Genomic DNA, 26,338 nt, shown 5'->3' with positions numbered 1-26,338 from the left:
TATAATTTCCTCTCTTGCGATCGAATCTTAACTTGATAATCGTTCCAGAACTTATTCGTGCTCGATATCTATATAATCATACATTGATACATATCAGTATCCAATTGATATATATACTAATCTATCATTTCTTAGACCAAAAGAAAGGTATAATTCTATTTTCCCTTGAAGTGCATCGATACATTCTACAGTGCATCGATGTATTCTTTAACATGTGCATCGATGCACTACCCATGCATCGATACACCAATCACCTTCAATGTTTTCATTTTTAATGGGTGTATCGATGCACTTCCTGTGCATCGATACACACTGAACAATTTCTGAAAATACCCTTGATGCATCGGTACACATTGAATGTGCATCGATGTACATAGCCCATAATTCATTTTTAAGCTCGAAAATCACTCCAATTCTACTTAAACACTTCATATTACATCCTCTACCATATTCTTAACTCTCATATACATACTTAAACTAATTTCTACTCCTTTATCACCCTTTAAATCTCAAAATTCCTTTATCCATATGGAAATCAATAATCGTACCAATATTTCAATATGTTCTTAATTCAATTCTATCACTTCATATCTCTTAATTAAGTTGATGACAAGTCAAATTTATCTTCCAATTTGAGTAATGAACTCTATTCCAAGATTTCATTTGAAAACTCTTAATCTTTAATCTCTGCTAACTCCACCATCCTTTGCTTTTAAGATGATTTAAGCTTTCTTTAAGCTTAATTATCATCTAATGATCATAAACAAACCTTGAATTCAATAAGAAATTATCTAACAAGAGGACTTACCTTTGCAACCTTGGTTCATGATAGAGAGAAAGAAGAAAGATGAAGAAAACTCTTGAACTTCATTTTCCCTCTTCCTTCGTGATTTCCTTATCTTATAAGGGAAAATAAAAATATTCCTTGTCAAATGACCATTTTATCCTTTACTTCATTTAATAATTACCAACTATCCCTAAAAATATTTATAAATAAGTCCCTGTATTTTACAATCTTTTGAAATTATACTTTAAAGTTTCAAAAATTCTATTTTAGTCACTAATCCTGATTTTGGATATTACAAATCTCCCCTCCTTTTAAGAAAATTCGTGTCGAATTTTCATTGCACATACCAATAAGAACATACCTTCTAATGTTCTCATGTTACCTCATTTACTTAACATTTCATTCCTTTAATTCTCCAACTTCTTTTTTCCTTTATACATTCATTTACTGTCATTTATCATATACACAGTAACCAATAACCTCAATCTATTCATGTCTTTTCTCTCATTTGATTCTGCATTTTCCTCTGACCTTTTAAAAATTCCATATAATGTCACTCAACACGTAGACATTAACATCCATCTCTATTTACCTTATAACAATAACCAAACTCTTTTCCATCATCATTTGACCAAGAACACAACCTTAAATCTTCTTTAAATATGATTAAACATACACTTTACAAAATTAAGCAATCTTTTCACATCACCTTACACACTTCTCTTACTTCTATATCAAACTTATCATCTACACTTTCATATAACCTTTATCATATCTGATCCTTTAAACTCAATCCTTTTTATTTCCTTATTCCATTATTCCTTTATTCATTCAAAATCAAAATCTCCTTATACATAAATCATATATTTCCTTTCATGTTCACCTACTATTTCCTATCACTTATACTCATCTCTGATTACCGATCTTTATCACCTTTTCATAACTTTGATAATCAATTTCACTTATACAAACCTCACTCTTTACCATCTCTTATACTTGTATTTTTATTCCTTAAAGCTCCATACAATTACTTATCCCGTTATCTACATCATAGTTATCTGATCAGAATACACAACTATATTCAAATCCACATCACAATTGATTAACTCAACTTTATCTTTTCTTCTAATTTTATAACTCTATCTCATTTTCTCTAACAGCTAGTCAATAACAACTGTTCAATCTAGGGCACAAGTCCTAATCAACCTATCATATACATCCTTTCCCATCGAAATTATTTCAAAATTAGTTTGCTTAACTTATCAAATTCACCTCTATTCTCATACATCCTGTAATTTCCGCTGTTCAAACTTAACATTCTGACTTCCTTTGTCTTATAAACTGATCACTGATGTATCCATTCTTAAACTCTTCTTATCAATCTTTAACTTTACTCAAATATACAAATCCCCACTTCGTTCACTATCTCACATTACTAAGATCCAACAATACAACTGTATCCAGATCCACTTTATATTTGGTTAATTTAAACTGTCAATATCTTAAAATCTTTCAACTCCAATACACATTTCATCACATAATCTGGTTATCCAACTCCAACTCTTTCTATCTAAAATGTAACCTCTTATCATATCTACACTTTTGCTTATACACAACACTATTCCTTTGTTTCAAGTCAAACTCTGGCTTTCTATATCTTATACGCTTGTCATTGATGCACTTAGTGTTGAACTCTTCTATAAATTCTAACAATATCTTTAGATCTTTTAACTTTCTTATGGTGACACTTGTTCACCATATTCTATCTTATCCATGAAATAATAAGAATACTTCACCTCATTTTTCCGATTCAAAACTGTGAAAACCTGCTATCACTATTCTATTATGATTTCAACTTCTTGAAATCAATCTTTGATTTTACGAGGCATTTCCTGATATGTCCGCTCTTCATCCTGCCTGGCTAGGGCAGATGAATTGCTATCACAATCAGGAATATCGCCTTTCACTTTACTTTAAAATTATCACGATCGGATTTCTACTATATTAAACTAATCTTATTCTATTAGCAAGACATCAACCCCTTACACTATCAGATCATAAATTTTTCACTCTGTGTTGGCAGGTACACATTTTAAAACTCTTTTACCTTCGGTTTATGCCTAGAATCAGCTATAATTTAGCTCTGATACCATTAAATGTAATACCCCCAACCCGTACCCAACCCGGATCCGAGTCCGAGGTGTCACATTGACTTTTCAAAACATTTACTTGTATAAAATAATGAGTAATTTAAAATTTTTATACATGTAACTTATTCAAAAGATTTCCAGAACTATTCAGAGGTTAAATGTTTTTGTAAAACCGATCAGAGCATATACAATTCAAAACATTAATTACATGCCAATTATTTTCAATGTACAATATACATCTAATTCAAAACATCTTTTCTGATCTGATCTTCCGTAAGAAGTAACTGACATGTCTTGCTCCACTTTGCTCTTTACTTTTCTCACTTCTGTAACCTATGTGTGAAACAATCACACGCTAAGTCTATGACTTAGTGAGGCAAATAAACATAAAATATAAACTATAGCTTGTAATCATGCATGAACAATTACTACTATCACTCATACCCTTATTCATGTAACAAATCCCTATAACACATATGCAATATGTCATTACATATAAGAACATATACACAAACATATACTCATCACTCATCATTTCCATCATTAGCCTTATTTCATTATCAATATTATTATCTTTTATATCACTTAATACATATCCTTTATACTAGCATTTTAACCAACATTTGACTCATTTAATCATACAATCCATATATAATCATATAAATCATACCATTCATAGCACAAAAGCATACAAGTCACATGTAATATATTTGTAATCATTTCTTTATTAGCCCATGTACACATGTGAGAACTGTAGATATGTGAGTCTATTGAGGTTGTGAACTATGCTATCACCACAGCTCATATGGGGTCCCACTAGGGGCTATGAAATTTGTCCCGAAGGACCGCGTAGACCCTCGACTCTTGGCATGCTAACTATACCTCTAGCTCTCATGTCACATAACATGGGCATTAGCATCATATCATTTCACATATTCATATAAACTTATAGTTTACTGTCACATATCACGTAGCTTATGTTGCATAACTTGTATCACATATACACATTCATCTCACATGTTCATATAAGCTCATAACTTCTTTCACAATTACATATATTCATATAGCTTCTTTTCACGTAGTTCATGTCACTTTTCATATCATTCATTTATCACATATAACATGACTTAATATATGTTTACATTCTTTTCCACCTACTCACATCTACCTCTTCTCATATATCTTATACATAATCTCTATCATCTATACATTCATTCACTTATCTTATAGTTATGTATCATATTACATAATTTAACTTATATCATATTATCATGTGTACATATACCATGGACGCTGAACATGTATCATATAAACATATATTCACATATATCATTAACACATATGTAACATATCAAGCATATGCTCATATTAATGAATTCATGAATTTTTCTATAGGAAATAGACTTGTCGCAAGTCTCATTTCCATCAACCATCATATACTATCGAATATGCATTCACCTTGGCCTCACTAAGTTCCAATCCACTTTTATAATTTCCTCTCTTGCGATCGAATCTTAACTTGATAATCATTCCAGAACTTGTTCGTGCTCGATATCTATATAATCATACATTGATACATATCAATATCCAATTGATATATATATACTAATCTATCATTTCTTAGACCAAAAGAAAGGTATAATTCTATTTTCCCTTGAAGTGCATCGATACATTCTACAGTGCATCGATGCATTCTTTAACATGTGCATCGATGCACTACCCATGCATCGATACACCAATCACCTTCGATGTTTTCATTTTTAATGGGTGCATCGATGCACTTCCTATGCATCGATACAAACTGAACAATTTCTGGAAATACCCTTGATGCATCGGTACACATTGAATGTGCATCGATGCACATAGCCCATAATTCATTTTTAAGCCCAAAAATCACTCCAATTCTACTTAAACACTTCATATTACATCCTCTACCATATTCTTAACTCTCATATACATACTTAAACTTATTTCTACTCCTTTATCACCCTTTAAATCTCAAAATTCCTTTATCCATATGGAAATCAATAATCATACCAATTTTTCAATATGTTCTTAATTCAATTCTATCACTTCATATCTCTTAATTAAGTTGTTGAAAAGTTAAATTTATCTTCCAATTTGAGTAATGAACTCTATTCCAAGATTCATTTAAACTCTTAATCTTTAATCTCTCCTAACTCCACCATCATTTGCTTTTAAGATAATTTAAGCTTTCTTTAAGCTTAATTATCATCTAATGATCATAAACAAACCTTGAATTCAACAAGAAATTATCTAACAAGAGGACTTACCTTTGCAACCTTGGTTAACGATGGAGAGAAAGAAGAAAGATGAAGAAAACTCTGGAACTTCATTTTCCCTCTTCCCACGTGATTTCCTTATCTTATAAGGGAAAATAAAAATATTCCTTATCAAATTACCATTTTACCCTTTACTTCATTTAATAATTACCAACTATCCCTAAAAAATATTTACAAATAAATCCCTGTATTTATAATCTTTTAAAACCATACTTCAAAGTTTAAAAAATTCTATTTTAGTCACTAACCCTGATTTTAGGATATTACACAATCCTTATTTATGAAAGCACTTCTCAGATCAGGTAATTTAGTGATGTATTGCCGAAACTGAGGTAAATTCATTTTTACAATTTTGTCATTCTTACTCTTGCGGTGGTCATTTTGGGCTAAAACGTACAACCCATAAAATTCTTGAATGCGATTTCTTTTGGCCTAATATCTTTTGAGACTCTTATTTATTTTGTAAAACTTGTTAAAGATGTAAACGTACAGGTAATTTAAGCCGTAGGAATGAAATGCCATTTAATTCTATGCAAGTTTGTGAGATCTTTGATGTTTAGGGAATCGATTATATGGGTTCTTTTACTTCATCATTTGGAAATACTTATATTATTTTAGTTGTAGATTATGTTTCTAAATGGGTGAAAGCTAAGGCCACTCGGAATAATAATACTAAAACTACAGTTAATTTTTTGAAAAATACTATTTTTCCTGGTTTGGCACACCAAGGGCTATAATAAGCAACGGACGAACACATTTAATAAACCGAGTGATCGAATCGTTAATGAAGAAATTTGGAGTAACTCAAAGAATTGGACCGCTTACCATCCATAAACAAATGGATAGACCGAAGTATCGAATCCAAAAATTAAAACAATTCTTGAGAAAATTGTTAAACCAGACCGAAAGGATTGGTTTTTAAAATTAACTGATGCACTTTGGGCATATCGAACCGCTTATAAAGGTCCCATAGGGATGTCAACATACCGACTTGTTTTCGGGAAACCATGCCATTTACGAGTTGAAATAGAATATCGGACTTATTGGGTCATTAAATAATGTATCATGGACATGGATGCAATCGGTGAAGCTAGGAAATTACACATTCAAGAACTTGAAGAAATCTGAAGAAATGCCTATGACAGTGCTCGAATATTTAAAGAAAAAACAAAAGAATTTCACAATAGTAGAATTTCTTTTAAAACTTTTTCTGCCGGTCAAAATGTTTTATTATTTAACTCCAAATTTAAACTTTTTACAGGAAAACTCAAATCAAAATGGCTCGGACCGTTTACAGTTACTCAAGTATTTCCTCACGGTGCTGTTGAAATTGAAGATAACTCAGGAGTTTGATTTAAAGTTAATGGTCAAAGATTGAAGCCGTATTATGAAAATGCTCCAGTTGGTCTAATCGAAGAAATCAATTTAGAGGAACCCACACTATGAAAATCCATGTAGTCGAGCTAACGACGTTAAACAAAAGTGCTTGATAGGAGGCAACTCATTTTGTTTTATTTTATTTATTTTATTTTTATTTTATTTTATTTTATTTTCATTTTATTTTTAACAAACTTTATTTTCTTTCTATTTTTTTCTCTGAACAAATTCAAATTCCAATCTAATATTTGAAGAAAAGAATAATGTTCACGTCTGGAAGTAGGAAGAGGCCCACGTTAGGAAAAAATCCAACCCCAAGAGGCGCACGTTAGCATACCCAAAAATATTTTGTACCCTCATCTGGCGAAAATTACAAGTTTGAAACCACTTTTGTTTTAAATTTATTCATTATGGGCCCCACCTTATATATAACCATCCCAACCTTTATTATTCTAAACCAATCTCAACACTTTCTCTTTCCACCTTTTTAGTTTGACCTAAACTAAAATTATATTCCTTTCTTTTATTCCGCACGTGATATTTCCCCAAACAACCCACATATTCCTTCTTCTTGCATTTAATGCCTCTCTACCTCCTTTCTTTGCTTCCTTCGATCGACCACCATACATAAACCCGAGACCTTCGTTCAACGTCTCACCTCCGGTTTCAACACTCGTCACCTCCTCCACAAGCTGATTACTCCACTCATTTTCACCATGGTAAGAACACGTAACCAAGAAAACCAAGGAGCTCCACTACCGCTCAACATTGGAGGACATCGCCGCCATGCCGCACCGGTTATCATCGATGTTCCAAGTGACTCCGACCTTCTACCCACGCCACCACCTCATCAACAAGGTGCACGAAGACCACAAAGATCACTGCCAAGGACGGTAACACGTGCACCCGAAATTACTGCCTTCCCGTTATCGTTTGGTCGTTCCTCATTCCACCGTTACGCTACCGAACTGAGTACTACACGACTGCCCAATCCTTCATCACCAATGAGCCCAACGTTTACTCTATGTCGTCAGGTTCGGGGATATGTTCAATGTCGAACATGGAGTCTCAACCGTTTACTATACTCGAACAACCTGAGGTAAATTCTGAACCTGTCGATATTTAACCATTACTAATGTGGCACCCTATTTTTGGTTATTCTAAATATTTTAGGAACAGATTACTTTTCCGAGTGGTGTACCACCACAACCGAGTTCCGCATCCTCATACGAACCGTACCTTCACCACCATGTCACTCATCCGGACAGCCGCAACCTACGTCCTTTGAAGCAGGCTTGGATGAAACTGAAGAACCACCGTACGAGAAATTCGATCATTTCAATGAAATAAATCGACGGGGCCGAATATATTCGGTGCCACTCGAGGAGTTGTTGCAAGGATATCTCGATTTTGATGGTGATGATGCAATGAGTTTGGATAAAATTCGTCACCATAGGTGTAATATCCCAAATCAGGGTTGGTGACTAAAGTGTAAATTTCAAAAACTTTGTGCTCAATTTTGAAACAAGTTAAAAGTTTAGGGACTTAATAGGAGAATTATGATGTTAGATTGTTTAACAAATTTGAAAAGTAGAGAGGGTAAAATGGTCCTAAGAAAATATTTTATCTTCCCTTTATATAAGAAGTAGACACGTGGAGATGGGACAAAAGTAAGAAAACTCTGTAGATTTTTTGCTTTCTTCTTTCTCTATTCTCTTGGCTCCATTGGTAAGGTAAGATGATCTCAAGAGAATGTTTCCTTTCATTTTTAAGTTGGGTTTAATTCTTGAGATGATCAGAAAGCTTAAGTAAAGCTTAAGGTAACTTAAAACTCTAAGATAATTAAGTTAGAAATGATTAAAGATAAGATGGTTATAAGTGAAATCTTGGAAAAATAGTTAGTAATTAAAGTTGGAAGTTAAATTAGACATGTTATCAGTTAAAATAAAAAATTCAAAGTGTTAGAAACGAATTTAGAACATGTTGATAAATTGGTAAGATTATTGGTTTCCAAATTTAAGATATAATATTGGATATTAGATGAGTTAAAGTGATATAAGTTGGCTAGAATAAGTGTAGTTAAGTTTAAAGGGCTAAAAGGAGGTTATATAAGAAGAATTAAGTAAGTTTGGGTGAATTTTCGAGTAAGAAAAGTGATTTCTGGGCTATGGGTATCCGTATTGCTTCATCAGGTACCGATACTTCAAGAGTAAAATAGGGAAGACATTTATGAGGTATCGATACCTGAAGAACAATATCGATACCAAAGGTACCGATACCATAAGTACGGTATCGATACCATCTTTGAAACTAGAATCACATAATGCAATATGGGTATCGATAGCTAGGCAGGGTACCAATATATAGTTAGGGAAGTATCGATACCCTATATGGGGGTATCGATACTACTCCAAGTAGAAAATGGAATTAAGTATTTTTTTTGTTAAGAAATTAAGGATAAGATTATGATAATTATAATGATGATATATGTAATATGTATGATTGTGTAGATATCGATCGAGGGCAAAGTCTGTACAAGTCGACAAGTAATAGTCATCGAGAAAAAGATAAGAGATCAGTATTGACTAGTGAGGCCAGGTGAGTACGTATTAATTGGTATATGATGTGTATGGAAATAAGACTCGTGATGAATCTATTTCCAATATTTGATTGTATAAATCTATGAATGTTAATATGTAAGATATGATTATTATGTATGCATGAATAGATGAATAGAGTCATATGTGTTATATGTTATTTTGTGTGCTAAGGGTATAAGTAATTACATGATGATAACATATAAATTATATGAATTAGATTCAAGTGAATAAATGGAAAGTGAGATAAACTAAGCAGGGTTGACTTATATGATAATATGAGAATATGATATAAATTAGGAGATACTGACATAAATGAGTATTTGAATATGTTAGATAAGTAATATAGGAAGGAATTTATGTTAAGTGGAACTATAATCTAAAATTGGTAAGATTCTTATATGATATTAAGTATAGTACGAAGATATCGGAAACCATATGAGGATGTTATAGGAACTATGCAATGTAAGTTATGAGAATATATGTTTATGTGGCAAATTATGTAAAAATGAACTAATGGAATATAATAAATATGATATAGTGATTATGTGAAACTAGGAAAGTAAACTATATGGCATTGATGTATAAACTATATGAAAAGGAGTACATTATGGAGTAATAAATTATATAAATTGTTATAATAAAATTATATAAATAAGTGAAAGAGTAAAATAAGTTAAGTGATGTTGATATAAACTATATTATGAATTAGTGATATACGAATATGATATAAAATATGCAATAAGAATCGATGTGTTATATGATAAATATGAACATATGGGAACAAGAGATAAGATATGTGACTATGAGTGCTTGAATATGTATCTATGTGATGTGACCTATGAGATCATATGAAATATTATATGACTATATGATTATATGAAAAAGAATACATGTATATGTGATATATGAATGTGAATCATATGAAAATGTTCTATGTGCAAGTGAATCATATGACTATAGGAATCTATGAAATGAAATAAATGATAATGCCCATGTTATGTGTCATGAGAGCTAGGGGTATAGTTGGCATGCCAAGAGTCGAGGGTTCTACGTGGTCCTTCGGGACATATATGTAATCCTTTGGAACATATATGCGGTATTTCGGTACACTTATTTGGTCCATTGGAATATGTATATGGTTCTTAAGAAGTGGTCCTTCAGGACATATGTGTTATAAGTGGTCCTTCGAGATATTTCTACGCGGTCCTTTGGGACAAAGTCTATTTGCCCCTAGTGGGATTTTATACGAGCTGTGGTGACAGCATATGTACAACCTCTATAGACTCACATATCTGTAGTTCTCACATGTGTACATGGGCTAAGACAGAAATAACAATAAATACCCTATATGTTCTGTATATGCTTTTGTAATATGAAGTGAAGTATAAAATTGTATGATTATATGTTTGTTCATTGTGGATTAATATATATAATATGATGATGTGTATATGATTGTTTAAGAATGCTAGATACAAGAGCATATGACTAAGAAATAATAATGAAATAATGCTATTAATGATATATATATATATATATATATGTACTTATGTTTTGATGCATAGTGTGTTTTATAGTTAGACATAATTAGATAAAGTGTGTATATTAAGAATTAGTAATGAGATGTTATTTGTATTCATGCCTTACTAAGTCATAGACTTAGCATGTGAGTGTTTCACACGTAGGTTCTGGAAAGCAAGAATGAAGCTAAGTGGAGCAAGACATATCAGTTTCTCCTTACCGAAGATCAGATCAGAAATGTAGTTGAATAGTATGTATTATGTTATAAGAAATATAGTTTGCATGTAAATAAAGTTTTAAATTGTATATACTCTGATACGTTTGTAACCTTTGATTTAAATTTTATAACTTATATACTTTGATTTGATAAAAGATAGAATTTTAATTCTTTTGTAAAAGTAAATGTTTTGAATAGTCAATGTGACACATCGAACTCATATCCGGGTCGGGTATGGGTTGGGGTGTTACATTTAATAGTATCAGAGCTAAGGTTTAGCCGATTCTAGGCTTAAACCAAAGTTAAATAAGTTTTGAAATATGTACATGCCAACACAAAGTGAAAAAATTTCTGATCTGATAGTGTAAGGATGATGTTGTCTTGCTAATTGAATAAGATTAGCACGATGTAGTAGAAATTTGATTATAAGATTTGTCGAAGTGAATTGATAAGTGATAAACCTGATGGTGGTAGCAATTCACCTGCCCTGGCCAGGCAAGATGAAGAACGAACACCTCAGGAAGTGCCTTGTAAGATTAAAAGTTGTTTTCAGAAAATTGAAAACTTGTTAGAATAGCGTTAAGGGATTTATACTATTCCGAAGTGCAGAATTTAGATGAAGTAGTTTATCTACTATGTGGCCAAGTTAAAGTATAGTGAACATATGTTATTATGAGAATAATAGAAGAATTAGTAATGTGGTTATTGATTTTGGAAAAGCTTAATAATGTGTACATCAGTGACAAGTTTATAAGATGAATGAAGCCAGAGTGTACGAGATTGAAACGAAGAAATATTATTATGTATGAGTAAGAGTGTGGGTTTGATGAGTTGAGTAAGATGCCGTTGAGGAAAATTTTTGATTGATAAGGATGTATATGATCGGCTCGATAAAGGTTTGTACTCTACTTAAAAAGTTATGGTTGACTAACAAGGCTATGTAATGGTAAGTGTATTAGAGTTAAAGGAATAGAAGAGGATGTTAAGTTAACCAAGTATGGCATGGATTTGGATATAGTTATGTATCATAATCATGTAGATATGATGTAGTCAAAGAGATGAGGGTTTATATGTTTGAAGGGGAGCTTTAAGGAACTAGAATAAGTGTTTTAATGGATTAAGTGATTATTTGGATTTGATACTTGATGAATTAGGTGAAAGAAATACAAGTACAAGAGATGATAAATAATGAGGTTTTGTATAAGTAAAGTTAAATATTAAAGTTATGAAGATGTGATAAAGATCGATAATCAGAGATGAGTATAAAAGAGTATATAAGTATGAAAGAATATATATGACTCATGTTACAAGGAGATTTTGATTTCTGGAAGAATAATTAGATAGAAAATTAAAGATGGAGTTTAAAGGATTAAGTATGGCAAGGGTTATATTGAAGTGCATATTATAAGTTTGATTAGAAGTAAGAAAGATATGTTGGGTGATATGAAAGATTGTAGATTCTGCAAAGTATATGTCTTAATCGTAAATGATAAAAGTTTAAGGTGTGTTTACTGGTCAAGTAAAGGTAGTTGAAGAATTTAAATAATGAAAACCAAGTTTGTTAATAATAACAAGAAAGATTAAGTAAAGGGGGCAACATGAGAACATTAGAAGATATGTTCTTATCGTTGTGTGTAATGAAAATTTGAGGACATATTTTCTTAAAAGGAGGGGAGATTTGTAACATCCCAAATTAGGGCTAGTGACTAAAGTATAAATTCTGAAAACTTTGTGCTCAATTTTGAAATAAGTTAAAAGTTTAGGGACTTAATGGGAGAATTATGATGTTGGATTGATTAACAAAGTTGGAACATAGAAAGGGTAAAATTGTCTTTTCAAAGGAAAGATTTTATCTTCCCTTTATATAAGAAGTAGACACGTGGAGATGGGAAGAAAGTAAGAAAACTCTGGAGATTTTTTGCTTCCTTCTTCCTCTCTTCTCGTGGCTCCATTGGTAAGGTAAGATGATCTCAAGAGATTGTTTCCTTTCATTTTTAAGTTAGGTTTAATTCGTCAGATGATAAGAAAGCTTAAGTAAAGCTTAAGGTAACTTAAAACTCTAAGATAATTAAGTTAAAAAGGATTAAGGATGAGATGATTATAAGTGAAATCTTGGAAAAGAGTTAGTAATTGAAGTTAGAAGTTAAATTTGACTTGTCATTGGTCAAAATAAGAAATTCAAAGTGTTAGAAATGAATTTAGAACATGTTGATAAATTGGTAAGATTCTTGGTTTCCAAATTTAAGATAGAATATTGGATATTAAGATGAGTTAAAGTGATATAAGTTGGCTAGAATAAGTGTAGTTAAGTTTAAAGGGCTAAAAGGAGGTTATATAAGAAGAATTAAGTAAGTTTGGGTGAATTTTCAGGTAAGAAAATGATTTATGTTATGGGTATCGGTACTTCTTAATCAAGTACCGATACTTCAAGAGTAAAATAGGGAAGACATTCATGAGTATCGATACATGTAGAATAATATCGATACCAAGAGTACCGATACCATAAAGATAGTATCGATACCATCTTTGAAACGAGAATTACAGAATGTAGTATAGGTATCGATACCTAGGCAGGGTACCGATACCACACTTAGGGAAGTATCGATACCCTATATGGGGGTACCGATACTACTCCAAGTAGAAAACGGAATTAATTCTTTCTTTTGGTCTAAAAAATTAAGGATTAGATTATGATAATTGGAATACTGATATGTATGTAATATGTATGATTGTGTAGATATTGATCGAGAAAAAAGTTCAGACAAATCGACAAGTAATAGTCATCGAGAAAAATATAAGAGATCAATATTGATTAGTGAGGCCATGTGAGTGTGTATTAATTGGTATATGATGTGTATGGAAATAAGACTCGTGATGAGTCTATTTCCAATATTTGATTGCATGAATCTATGAATGTTAATATGTAAGATATGATTATTATGTATGCATGAATAGATGAATATAGTCATAGGTGTTATATGTTATTTTGTGTGCTAAGGGTATAAGTAATTATATGATGATAACGTATAAATTATATGAATTAGATTCAAGTGAATAAATGGAAAGTGAGATAAACTAAGCAGGGTTGACCTATATGATAATATGAGAATATGATATAAGTTAGGAGATATTGACATAAATGAGTATTTGAATATGTTAGATAAGTAATATAAGAAGGATTTTATGTTAAGTGGAACTATTATCTAAAATTGGTTAGATTCTTATATGATATAAAGTATAGTACGAAGATACGGAAACCATATGAGGATGTTATATGAACTATGTAATAATAAGTTATGAGAATATATGTTTATGTGGCAAATTATGTAAAAATGAACTAATGGAATATAATAAATATGATATAGTGATTATGTGAAACTAGGAAGGTAAACTATATTTCATTGATGTATAAAATATATGAAAAGGAGTACATAATAGAGTAATAAATTATAGAAATTGATATAATAAAATTATATGAATAAGTAAAAGAGTAAAATAAGTTAAGTGATATTGATATAAACTATATTATGAATTAGTTATATAAGAATATAATATAAAATATACAATAAGAATCGATGTGTTATATGATAAATATAAACATATGGGAACAAGAGATAAGATATGCGACTATGAGTACTTGAATACGTATCTATGTGATGTGACCTGTGAGATCATATGAAATATTATATGACTATGTGATTATATAAAAAAAAATACATGTATATGTGATATGTGAATCATATGAAAATGTTATACGTGCAAGTAAATCATATGACTATATGAATCTGTGAAATGACATAAACAATAATGCCCATGTTATGTGTCATGAGAGCTAGGGGTATAGTTGGCATGCCAAGAGTCGAGGGTTCTACGTGGTCCTTCGGGACATATATGTAATCCTTTGGAATATATATGAGTTACTTCGGTACAATTATTTGGTCCATTGGAATATGTATAGGGTTTTTAAGGAGTGGTCCTTCAGGACATAGGTATTATAAGTGGTCATTCGGGACATTTCTATACGGTCCTTCAGGACAAAGTCTATGTGCCCCTAGTGAGAGTTTATACGAGCTGTGGTGAAAGCATATGTGCACAACCTCTATAGACTCACATATATGTAGTTCTCACATGTGTACATGGGCTAAGACAGAAATAACAATAAATACTCTATATGTTCTATATATGCTTTTGTAATATGAAGTGAAGTATAGAAATTGTATGATGATATGTTTGTTCATTATGGATTGATATATGTGATGATTATGTGTGTATGATTGGTTAATAATGCTAGATACAAGAGCATATGACTAAGAAATAATAATGAAATAATGTTATTAATGATATGTATATATATGTGTACTTATGTTTTGATGCATAATGTGTTTTATAGTTGAACATAATTACATGAAGTGTGCATATTAAGAATTAGTAATGAGATATTATTTATATTAATGCCTCACTAAGTCATAGACTTAGCGTGTGAGTGTTTCACACGTAGGTTCTGGAAAGCAAGAAGGAAGCTAAGTGGAGCAAGACATGTCAGTTTCTCCTTACCGAATATCATATCATAAATGTAGTTGAATAGTATGTATTATGTTATAAGAAATATAGTTGGCATGTAAATAAAGTTTAATTGTATATGCTCTGATAAGTTTGTAACCTTTGATTTAAATTTTATAACTTATATACTTTGATTTGATAAAAGATAGAATTTTAATTCTTTTGTAAAAGTAAATGTTTTGAATAGTCAATGTGACACCTTGGACTCATATCCGGGTCGGGTATGGGTTGGGTGTTACAAGTAGGTTTTAATTGTGTAAGTACATTACATTACAACACTTAACACTTTACACTTACGTGATGCTGTGATGCGTTATTTCGATGCTATTGGTTGGACTCCTTATTCGAATATTAGATGTGATACTTGCTATAAATTGGTTTTTAAGTTTTGTACCACTTTTTTTTCAGCAGCGTCGTGCTATATCTATGAATACACCTGACGTTATTAGTTTTCGGCTACTAGGATAATATTTTAGGATTTCGTTGAATAATTTCAATTTTTCTATGGGGTTCATGATCGATGTCACAAACCATGATTATCTAAAATCTTTGCATGAGATTCCACAGGATTTTGACACTGATATGGCTTATGAGGCACTCACAGGATTAGCAGGTATTCAATTCGATGCACGCATTACCAAAGCGTGGCATATTCGCAACCCAGCTCTCCGCTACATACAGCGGTTCCTTTCTTACAACTATTTCGGTCGTAATGATACTACATCCTGTTTGAGTAAGGTTGAATTATTTTTCTTATGGTGTATGCAAACCAACATGAAGGTAAACTTAGGATATTGGTTCGCTCGAGCTTTCGCACGAGTTGTACGAACCAATCGACCCTTGATTCTTGGACCTTATATTACACATTTAGCATCTCGTTTGTTTCCATTGACTTTTGATACTGCAAATTTCACTCATGCTTTTTCTATGGATCCACTTGATGCTAAATGTTTGGATTCAATGGGACTTCTTGCATACACTCTCGCTGCCCCCACATTGTACCTCCCGGCACCATTACACCACGTAATGGGCGAGTGTATATGAGGCGGACTGAACCACCTCCGGCAGCTAGTTCCCAACCAGATATGTGAGCCGAGATGCAAGGCATGACTGGTCGCCTTGACACCATTGAAGCCAACCTTGCCGAGGTTATTTCTTACCTTCGCCCATGCTTGTCTCGACGTAGACGTGGCCGCTGTCGCCACTGGATTGGGGAGTATTCCTTTTTCGTCTCTTTGTTTTTCAATTTGATATACGTTTTGGGACAAAACGGATTAAGTGAGGGGGGAAGGATAAACATGTGTCAAATTTTTCCTTGACTTGTTTAATCGTTTGAAATTGAGTTATTCTGATGTTGATATATTTATATCGTTGGCTAGTCTTAAACTTTGCTTTATACTCTTGCTTCCTTTTGGATTGTGATCATGTTTTGATCGAATTTAATTTGCATGATTGGTGATTGGTATAGCTGGTAAATTTTTGTTGAGTATTGATATTTCATGCTTCTGTCGATAAAGATGAACTTGACTCAGTGCATATAAACTTTTCTTGTAAGATTTGAGCCTAACGAGCATACATTTTCTTTTTTTCTCATTGTTTGATTTGAGTGTGCCAGACTAATTAGGATATTCTATAATCACAATGCATATCGAGACTACATGTTGAACGTAACATTTTAATGTGATAGGGGCACCTAAGATAAACCAATTTTTCCCAAAAAGCCTACCCGTTGTATATCCACTAGTGAACCACATTTGAGCATATTTCCTTTTCTTTGTTTTACACATTATAATTAAACCCGAAGCCTTTGTTTTTATTTTTCCTCTCTTTTCACACCCTTACCGAGACTTGAGATCTTGTATCACTCTTGTTCCACGAAAAAAATCACAGTTTTGAAAAAATTTGGAAAAAACAAGTTGTTCACTGTTTCAAACAGCAAAAGAAAAAAAACAGACCATTTGTTCAAAAAATAAAAAAATAAAAAAGGGGAAGGAAAAATCTATCGTTTCAATTGTCTTTCATCTATTCTTTTCCCTTGTTTTGTTTTTTATTGTGCTTTATGTCAATTCGTGGATTGTTCTTAATTATTTTGATATATTGTTTTGGTACTTTAAACCTTTATTTTTGGCCTTTTCCCTACCCTAACCTAAGCCCTGTTACACCTTGTTTAAGACCCCTTGATTATTGCATTTTGTTCATTTTTCATAGTGAAGACTTGATCGGATTCCAAGCCTATGGTAATATTTTGGTTAGTTTCGGTTTGAGCGATTTCATTTGCCCCAAACACTTTGAGCGGATATGTGTGAAACTTTGTGAGGTATTGAGTCATGATTCATTGAAATTGGTAATTAATTGTGATATATTACTTACTTTAAATTTTCTTAGTTGTATATTTGCTTGATTTTAACTTGAATTTGACAATTGTCATGGACTTAGTTCAATTGGAAGTTTGAGGAATAAATTGAAATTGAAGATGATAACTTATGATTTTGATATATTAATTAATGAATGCTTGAGGACAAACATTGAATAAGTGAGGTGGAATTTGATAAGCGTTTAATTTAGTTAATATTTTGCTTTTAAATTACTCATTAATCGTTGGTTTTTGTGGCTTATTTGTTCGTTTTTATTCATTTTCTGTGCAGGACGTCAGATTCTGGAAATTGCACTGAAAGGAAAGAATTATGCAGTTTTTTATTTTCGGAATCGAAGCTAGATTAGTGGGCATGAATTCGGGAATGAAACATCCGACGAGGCGATGATGTCAGCACCTTCTAAAAGATCCAATCAGTTTTTCTATAATTACGAATGGATTGGCCGCACGTTTATGGAAACCGGATTTGAAAACTCAAGTTTAGGATAATATTTTAAACATTATATTTTATCTTTGTATTTTAGTTTAAATAGATGTTAGTATTTCAATTAGAATTTAGGATATTATTTTAAATATTATTTTATTTTATCTTTGTTTTATGTATTTTAGTTTAAATAGTTTTAAGTATTTTAATTAGGATTTAAGATGTTATTTTAGGAATTATCTTTAGCTTGTTTTTAGGAATTTAAAGGCTATAAATACCCTCTCAGGGTAAGCATAGAAACATATCTCTCATTTGAGAATAAAATATTCTTTCTCTCTCTAGCTTTCTCTCTATTTTTCGCATACTTCCTTTATTTCCCTTTAAAATTTTGTTTTCAAATATGCTAAGTATGACTTTGGTCATGCTTAGCTAATTTTCTTTTAAGTCGAAGGCTAAAGCGAATGCTCAATTCCAAACGTGAGAATTGTAAGGCATTTAAATCGCTTCAGATTTTTCTCTCTGTTTTCTGAAGTTACTTTTCAAATCAAAATGATTTTCAAAACCAAAAGTTGACGTTGGTCTAGATGTTGTTATGGTTAACGTTGGAAGAAGGATTTACTTATTGAAGCACATTCGACTTCCCGAGAACACACTTAGCAAAATTGTTTGCTAAGAGGAAACCGAGATCGGAATCAGTTATTGTTGAAACAACATAATCCAAGTCGGCAGCAAAGAATTGTCCTTGTAAGCCGACGTGAATCTTGGAGTAAAGATCTGTTTCAATGATCCGAGGAATTTGAGACAAAGCTAAAGTCTGAGACTGTTTTTACCATAAGTTTTCTTTATCTCAATTTATTTATTTTATTTATTTGTTTATTTAATTTTTATTTCATTATACTTCTCTAAATAATTTAAAACCCCCTTTTATCTTTATTAATATTTTTAAATCATTATTTATTATTTTATTATTTTCCCTTTTTTATTTTACTTTATTCTATCTTTTCAATTTTATCTGGAATTTTATCTTCTTCTAAAATCAAGAAAGAGTTTTACTAAATAGAAACACCACAGTCCCTGTGTATCGACCTTGCTTCTCTATACTACTTTTCCTTTCTATCTATTAAGAAGCCGAAATTATTTTGATAGCAAAACGAAGGTTATCAATTGGCCAAGTGATTCACAATAAATTAAAGATATGGTAGTTCTTACATAAAACCTTTGACATATCTTAAATGCCATAAAATACACATGATTTTATTACTAAGTACGTCGTTGACTGTGAAAATTCAAAATCCTTTCCATGCAATCTGTATAATATAGGTTTCGACCTTTGTCAATATATATATAATATGGTAAATATGTATAATAGGTTCTGACCTTTGATGAAAAGCTGAAAAATTCCATATTTAGAACAGTTTCAGCTTAACTTTCAACTTTGTGGGTTAATTTCAAATTATATTTACTCGGGAAAATTAATCATCACCTTAGCCCCTTCCCTCATTACCTTAACCCTATGATAAGAACACTTACTACTGTAATAAGATCATTATCCACTAAAGTAAGGAAATGTTTTTATGATGTGTAATATAAATGATTAAATACATGAAAAATTTAAATGCTAAATCATAAGTGTGTGAAACACGGTAGCACAATTTTCAGTCATATTATTATGTTTAATACGGCATGTTTATATTATAGTGAATTTTTATATAATATTTATTGACAAGTCAAAAACCGACAAAACTAAAGGCAGAAGGCATGCCAAATTATTTAAAGGGTAAAGTATAATAATGGTCATTTAACTTTTCTAAATGAAATGTTTATATAATATTTAAAGGGTAAATTATTTAAAACTTGCAATACAGTCTTTCAATATTTAGTCAATTTGCAATATGGACCCCGACGTAACCGGCCGTTTGACGTCGTTACACTTTTGTTAGTACATTTGCAATATGGTCACTGATTTTTTAGGCACTTGCATTTAGGTCCCCCAACTTTTAAAACTTGCAACATAGTCCTCAATTTTATTCTAAACCCCAAATTCCTTTTCGATCTCGAATTTCTTTTTTAGCTTCTCTCTTCTCATTTTCAGCGTAACTTTTCAGTCGGGGATGTATGAGAAATTTTAATCTAACTTTGAATTATGTGGAGGTGTTGACTTGAATAAGGGTCCATTGAGAGAAGACCCGACAAAGGGACTATCATGACCATCAACGATTCAAGGTGTAATGTTAGATACATGTCATCTCAGGTGAAGCATAGATGTTCGATGAAATGCTTGGGAGAAAAAAATGGGGTTAGAAATGTAGAGTTGACAAATAATACTAAGATGAACTAAGTATCATTGTTGAAAGTCACCAACAAAGCTGGAATTATTTTGTATAATGACATATAATAATTTCTTCGTTTAATCCTTGTGGTTAAAGATTTTCCAACAGATGATCAAATATAATGAAATCTCAAATAGCGCATTCACCACTCAGTCTCTTTCGCTCACATGCACTCTTATTTGGTTTTTGTTCTTCAATTTTTCGATGTAAAATTGTAAACCCAAGCAGTGCTCTGTCTTTCAGCTTTTTATTTACAAAGAAAAAATGGAGGAAGAATTGTTGGAATGCAACACCGATTGTGTTTATTTCTTAGCCTCACCCCTCAGTTGCAAGAAGGTATTTATTTTTCTTTTGGGCTATCCGGAAGTAAGCTTTTCCTCTTTCGTACTTTCCTATTTTTAGCTCGCATTGTGTTTTTTGTTAAAATTTTATGTTTCTGGAACTGCATGTAAATCATCTGGATATTCAGTGTTAGTTTTGAACCAAAACCATCTAATTTTCTTTCTTTCTTCTTAATCAAAACTTTTAGTACTCCTTATGAAAGATATTCAGTCCATCAGAATAGAAGTGAAAGATGATCACAGGCTAAATTTTTTTTATCTTCTTGTTTGGTTTTTCTTTAAATAAGGGAATTGGTCGTGAGTATCGACATAGTGAAATCGCCAGGCTCAATCTGAGAGATTGCTGGTACTAGTTTACTGGGAATTGTATTGATCTAACTTGTGGTTTTCAGCGACCTGTGAGCTCGTATTCTTTTTAATAAGTTCATGCTGATTATGGGACTGATACATCGTGAACGTGTAATACCCCAAATATCATGTAAGTGACTTTATTAAAAAGATTTAAAATGTGAGGATTTATTTGATTTAAATGGTAAAAGATGAGGAAATGATTTGGAATAGTGTTTAGGCTAATTTGTGACAATAGATAAATTAAGAGGGCATTTTTGTATTTTAAGAGGGAAATGAATTTAAAATATATCCCTATTAGGGATTTAAAAAGGGGAAAAGAGAGAAAAATAAGCTATCTCCCTCTTTTCTCTTCTTCCCCGTGGAAAGGCTCTTCCCCCATAGCAAAGGTGAGTTTTTAAATTGTTAGTTGATTCTTTAGATTTTGGTTGGTTATTGAAACCTTAAGCATGATAGAAGCTTAATGAAGGTTTAAATGGGATTAAAACAATGAGATAAGGGAAATAAAAGAGAATTTAGAAAATGGGTTTTATAATGATATGTTGAAATATGAGGGTTTATAGATGGTTATTGATAAAATTGACTTGTCAATGAGGTAAATGAAAGATTAGAAGTCTAGAATGAGTTTAAAAGCAAGTTGGAAATTTTGGTATGATTCTAAGAATCAAATGCATTTGATTCATATAGGATGTTTTAAGTGTCTAAATGAAGGAAATGAAGTAGGGTTAAGTAGAGAAGTGTTATATAGTATTGTTAAGGGAAAATGAAAGGAAAATTGGCCAAAGTTGGGTAAATTTCGGGTTAAAAACTAGAAAATCTGGACAGCGGTATCGGTACCTATTGAAGTGGTACCGATATCATAGGCAAAAATTAGGCTAAATCGTCTGAGAAGTATCGATACTGATTCAATCAGTATCGGTACCTAATGAAGTGGTATCAATACCTATGGTAAGGGTATCGATGCCAGTAAACATCGAAGCTAATTTTAGTATCAATACATGAAGGGGATATCGATACCCTAATAGGGTAGTATCGATACTATAAGTAGGGGTATCGATACCAGAGGGCCAGAAATGTTAAATTGGGGCTGATATTATTGTAGAAAGGTTAATAATAAGTATTTTGATTGATGTTTAAGTTATAATTGTTAGGAAATACACTAACAATTGATATTATGCATGTATGTAATGAATGTGGGATAGATCGAAACCAAGGGGTAAAGGCAAAATACCGGAGCAATAAGCCTTACGTTTTGGATACATAGCAAAGAAAGTCAAGTGAGCATATTCATTGTATAAAATCAATACAATTAAAATGTTTAAATTGTAAAGTATGTTTTACAATATTTACTAAGTTTTATTTAAGGTATGGAAAGAATTTTATTCATAAGTTTTAGAGAATGAAATGCTCTAAAACTAATGAATAAAAGAATAATGCATATGGGTGCATTAGTGGCATGAAAGGATGCCTTAGCTGATATGTATATGGGTACATTATCGGCATAACAAAATAATGTATATAGGTGCATTATTGGCATGAAAGGATGTCAGAGTTGAAATGCATATGGGTGTATTATCAACAGAATAATATACTAGAGTTGAAATGCATATGGGTGCATTATCAACAGAAAAGTTTGCTAGAGTTGAAATGTATATGGGTACATTATCAACAGAAAAGTATACTATGGTTGAGATGTATATGGGTACATTATCAACATAAAAGTATACTATAGTTGAAATGCATATGGGTGCATTATCAACAGAAAAGATGTTAGAGTTTAAAATGCATAATGATGTATTATAAACATAAATGGAGGTTACAAACGAAAAGAAAAAATCATGGCAACAATTTCAATATATTAAGTGTATGAATTTTCGTATAAGAAATATATGTGTGTATAAATATAAGAATTTCATAATAAGAAAAATGGATCTTTATATTGGTCATGTGTATACCAACCACATAGATTATAGAATGGTTGAGGAGTAACGATACAAGCACTACATGTGCATCTTAATAAATGAACAGAAATAAGTAGCTGGTAAATTACAATGTGAGCACTAAGGGTGAGAATGTATAAGCTTTATAATAAATTAAAAGGGAGTTAATTGATATTAAAAGTAAGTATTAGAATAGAAACTATTCCAAATAAAATATGTAATTGCCTAACTGTGAAATTGGAAAAAATGTGTCAATTATGCCAGATAGATGAAAGGTTGAGTACCGTTGAGTAAAAGAATAATGGGCTAACTGTGCAATTGGCAGAAAAGTGTCAATTATGCCAGTTAGAGGAATGGTTAAACACTATTGAGTAAGAGAATAAAGAAATTTTAATGTATTGTGATATGAATGGTGCATAAGTGATATGAAGGGATGATTTATATATATATATATATATATATATATATATATATATATAATGTACAACAATGCATAATTAGTATGAATGGATGTTATAAAGGAAAACACAAACAGAACATAAAAGGCATGAAAGGATGCCATAAATGAAATGTATAATAGTGTCTAAAAGTATGAAAAAATGTCATAATGGAAATGGTACAAGGGTGTATTATAAGCATGTTGGGATGCTATCAATGAAAATAAAGGTTTAGGACTAAAGAGATAAATGATTAAAGAAAAATATAGAGAAAGATAGGTATGCTAGGCATACTAAAATACTTGAGATGATTGTGAATGGAATACAGTTTAAATGAGGAGGATCATAGAATCCTTAAGGAATATACAAGTTAGTACAAAATAAATAAAAAGAACATACTTAGATATATACAAAAAGGTTACTTTATAATATTATGTCTCACTAAGTAAACACTTAATGTGTGTTGTTTCCACGCGTAGGTAATAAAGGAGATAAATTGAGTAAGGAGTGCAGCAGTAGCAGCGGTATCATTAGTTAAGGTTGACTCTTATCAGTAACGGTAGGACAATCTTATTTCAATTTAAGAACTTAGTTGGCATGTAATTAAACTATGGTAAACATTTTGTAATGTAATTAAGTGAAGATTTGAGTATGTTGCTTTTAAAACCAAAAAAAACAAAAATCCTATTTTATGGCTAATCAAATTGAAACAAAATTTTACGGGTTTACAAATGACAAACATTATTTTAAAGTGATGTGACATCCATATCTCGTGTACGGAAGGGTATACGGGAGATGGGTGTTACAGAACGAATTGGATTTTTTACATGTTTTGGAAATTTTACAGTTGAATTGTATTGAATTATAGCTTTAGAAGACAATTCTGCATGCACACAACTCGAAATGCATCATGACAAGGTAGTATATTTGGAGCATCTACTTGACCTCATGATGCCTTTCGAGTTGCGAAAAAAACTGAGAGGTGAATGCGTTGTTTGGGATTTCATTATATTTGATCATCTGTTGAAAATCTTTAACCACAAGGATTAAACGAATAAATTATTATATGTCATTTATACAAAATAATTCCAGCTTTGTTGGTGACTTTCAACAATTATACTTAGTTCATCTTAGTAGTATTTGTCAACTCTGTATTTCTAACCCCATTTTTTTCTCACAAGCATTTCATCGAACATCTATGCTTCACCTGAGATGACTTGTATCTAACATTACACCTTGAATCGTTGATGGTCTCGATAGTCCCTTGGTCGGGTCTTCTCTCAATGGACCCTTATTCAAGTCAACACCTCCACATAATTTAAAGTTAGATTAGAATTTCCCATGCATCCCCGATTGAAAAGTTACGCTGGAAATGAGAAGAGATAAGCAAAAAAGAAAATTCGAGATTGAAAAGAAATTTGAGGTTTAGAATGAAATTAAGGATTGTGTTGCAAGTTTTAAAATTTGAGGGACCTAAATGCAAGCACCTAAAAAGTTCAATGACCATATTGCAAACGTACTAACAACAGTGTAACGACGTCAAATGGTTGGTTACGTCGGGGACCATATTGTAAACGGACTAAATGTTAGAGAACTGTATTGCAAGTTTTAAAAGTTGGGGGACCTAAATGAATGATTTAGAAAAGTTCAGTGATCATTACTATACTTTACCCTTATTTAAATCATTTTGCTTATTGGTGAGCTAATAAATTAATGGAAACTTTGAATAAAGGTTTTTTTTGTCTGCAAGTGTGCGTCACCAGAGCATGCTGTAATGTAAATGCATACTTTTACCGTAACATTTTGCCTTATCTGATTTGGTCAGAGAAAAGAAGAAAGATTCATTTCAACCCTCGAGTTTTATCTTATTCATCACATATATAAAAGTTCCAAAAGAAAAGCGTTCAGCCGTGTTTTACAAACAATGGAGAAATAAGATCCTGAAGTTGTTGCCCAAGGCAGCTTCATCTGTGAGTGTTAGCTTTCAAAACCATCCGTTTAGCCCAGCCAAGCATAAAGCCTTTGCAGGGAAAGGATTCTCCGGTCCTATCATTTCAATGATTCCGGCCGAAACTCGAAGTAAACCCAAGGCTGAAACCTTTGAAGCTCAAGAAACAACTTCACCCAAAGTTTCATGCATGGGACAGATCAAGCACAAGAATAGTATTCAGAAAGGTAAGCACGTTTTGCCTCCTAACACTAAAGCCTCGTCGAATCCTGTCTCTAAAATTTCTTCTTCTGGGGAAGTAAATAAGCATGCATCCAAGTTTAGGCAGTTTTTTAGCATGCCGAAACCGGCAAAGAAACCTGAGCATGCACCGAAATTGGCTGATACAGCGCCCTCTTTGGGGCAAATAAGGTGGTTTGCAAGTGGGCGTGATGCTTTTGCTAGTTTTGATTGGACGACTCAGATTGCTCTAATCCTGTGGAAGCTGATCGTCGTAGGGACTATTACTCTGATGATGATGAAGAGAGAAGAGACAGTGATTTTGAACAGGAAGATGTTATCATTCCTTTCTCAGCACCAATCACGGTTGGTGGCGGCGGCGAACCGACTTTGCAGCCCAGGAAAGAAATTAATATATGGAAAAGAAGAACCATGAACCCGGCTAGACCCCTTAAATTGAATCCC

The 26,338-nt window shown here is 31.9% G+C and overlaps 1 pseudogene; it reads left to right on the top strand.

The window, feature by feature from the left end:
- Positions 1-7,333: 7,333 nt before the first annotated feature.
- LOC120136996 overlaps positions 7,334-26,338 on the top strand; it is a 19,071-nt pseudogene continuing 66 nt past the window's right edge.

Source organism: Hibiscus syriacus, unplaced genomic scaffold (assembly GCF_006381635.1).
Source record: "Hibiscus syriacus cultivar Baekdansim isolate YM2019G1 unplaced genomic scaffold, ASM638163v2 tig00110646_pilon, whole genome shotgun sequence".
NCBI classification, from domain to species: domain Eukaryota; kingdom Viridiplantae; phylum Streptophyta; class Magnoliopsida; order Malvales; family Malvaceae; genus Hibiscus; species Hibiscus syriacus.
This window is presented reverse-complemented; position numbering and strand designations above follow the sequence as displayed.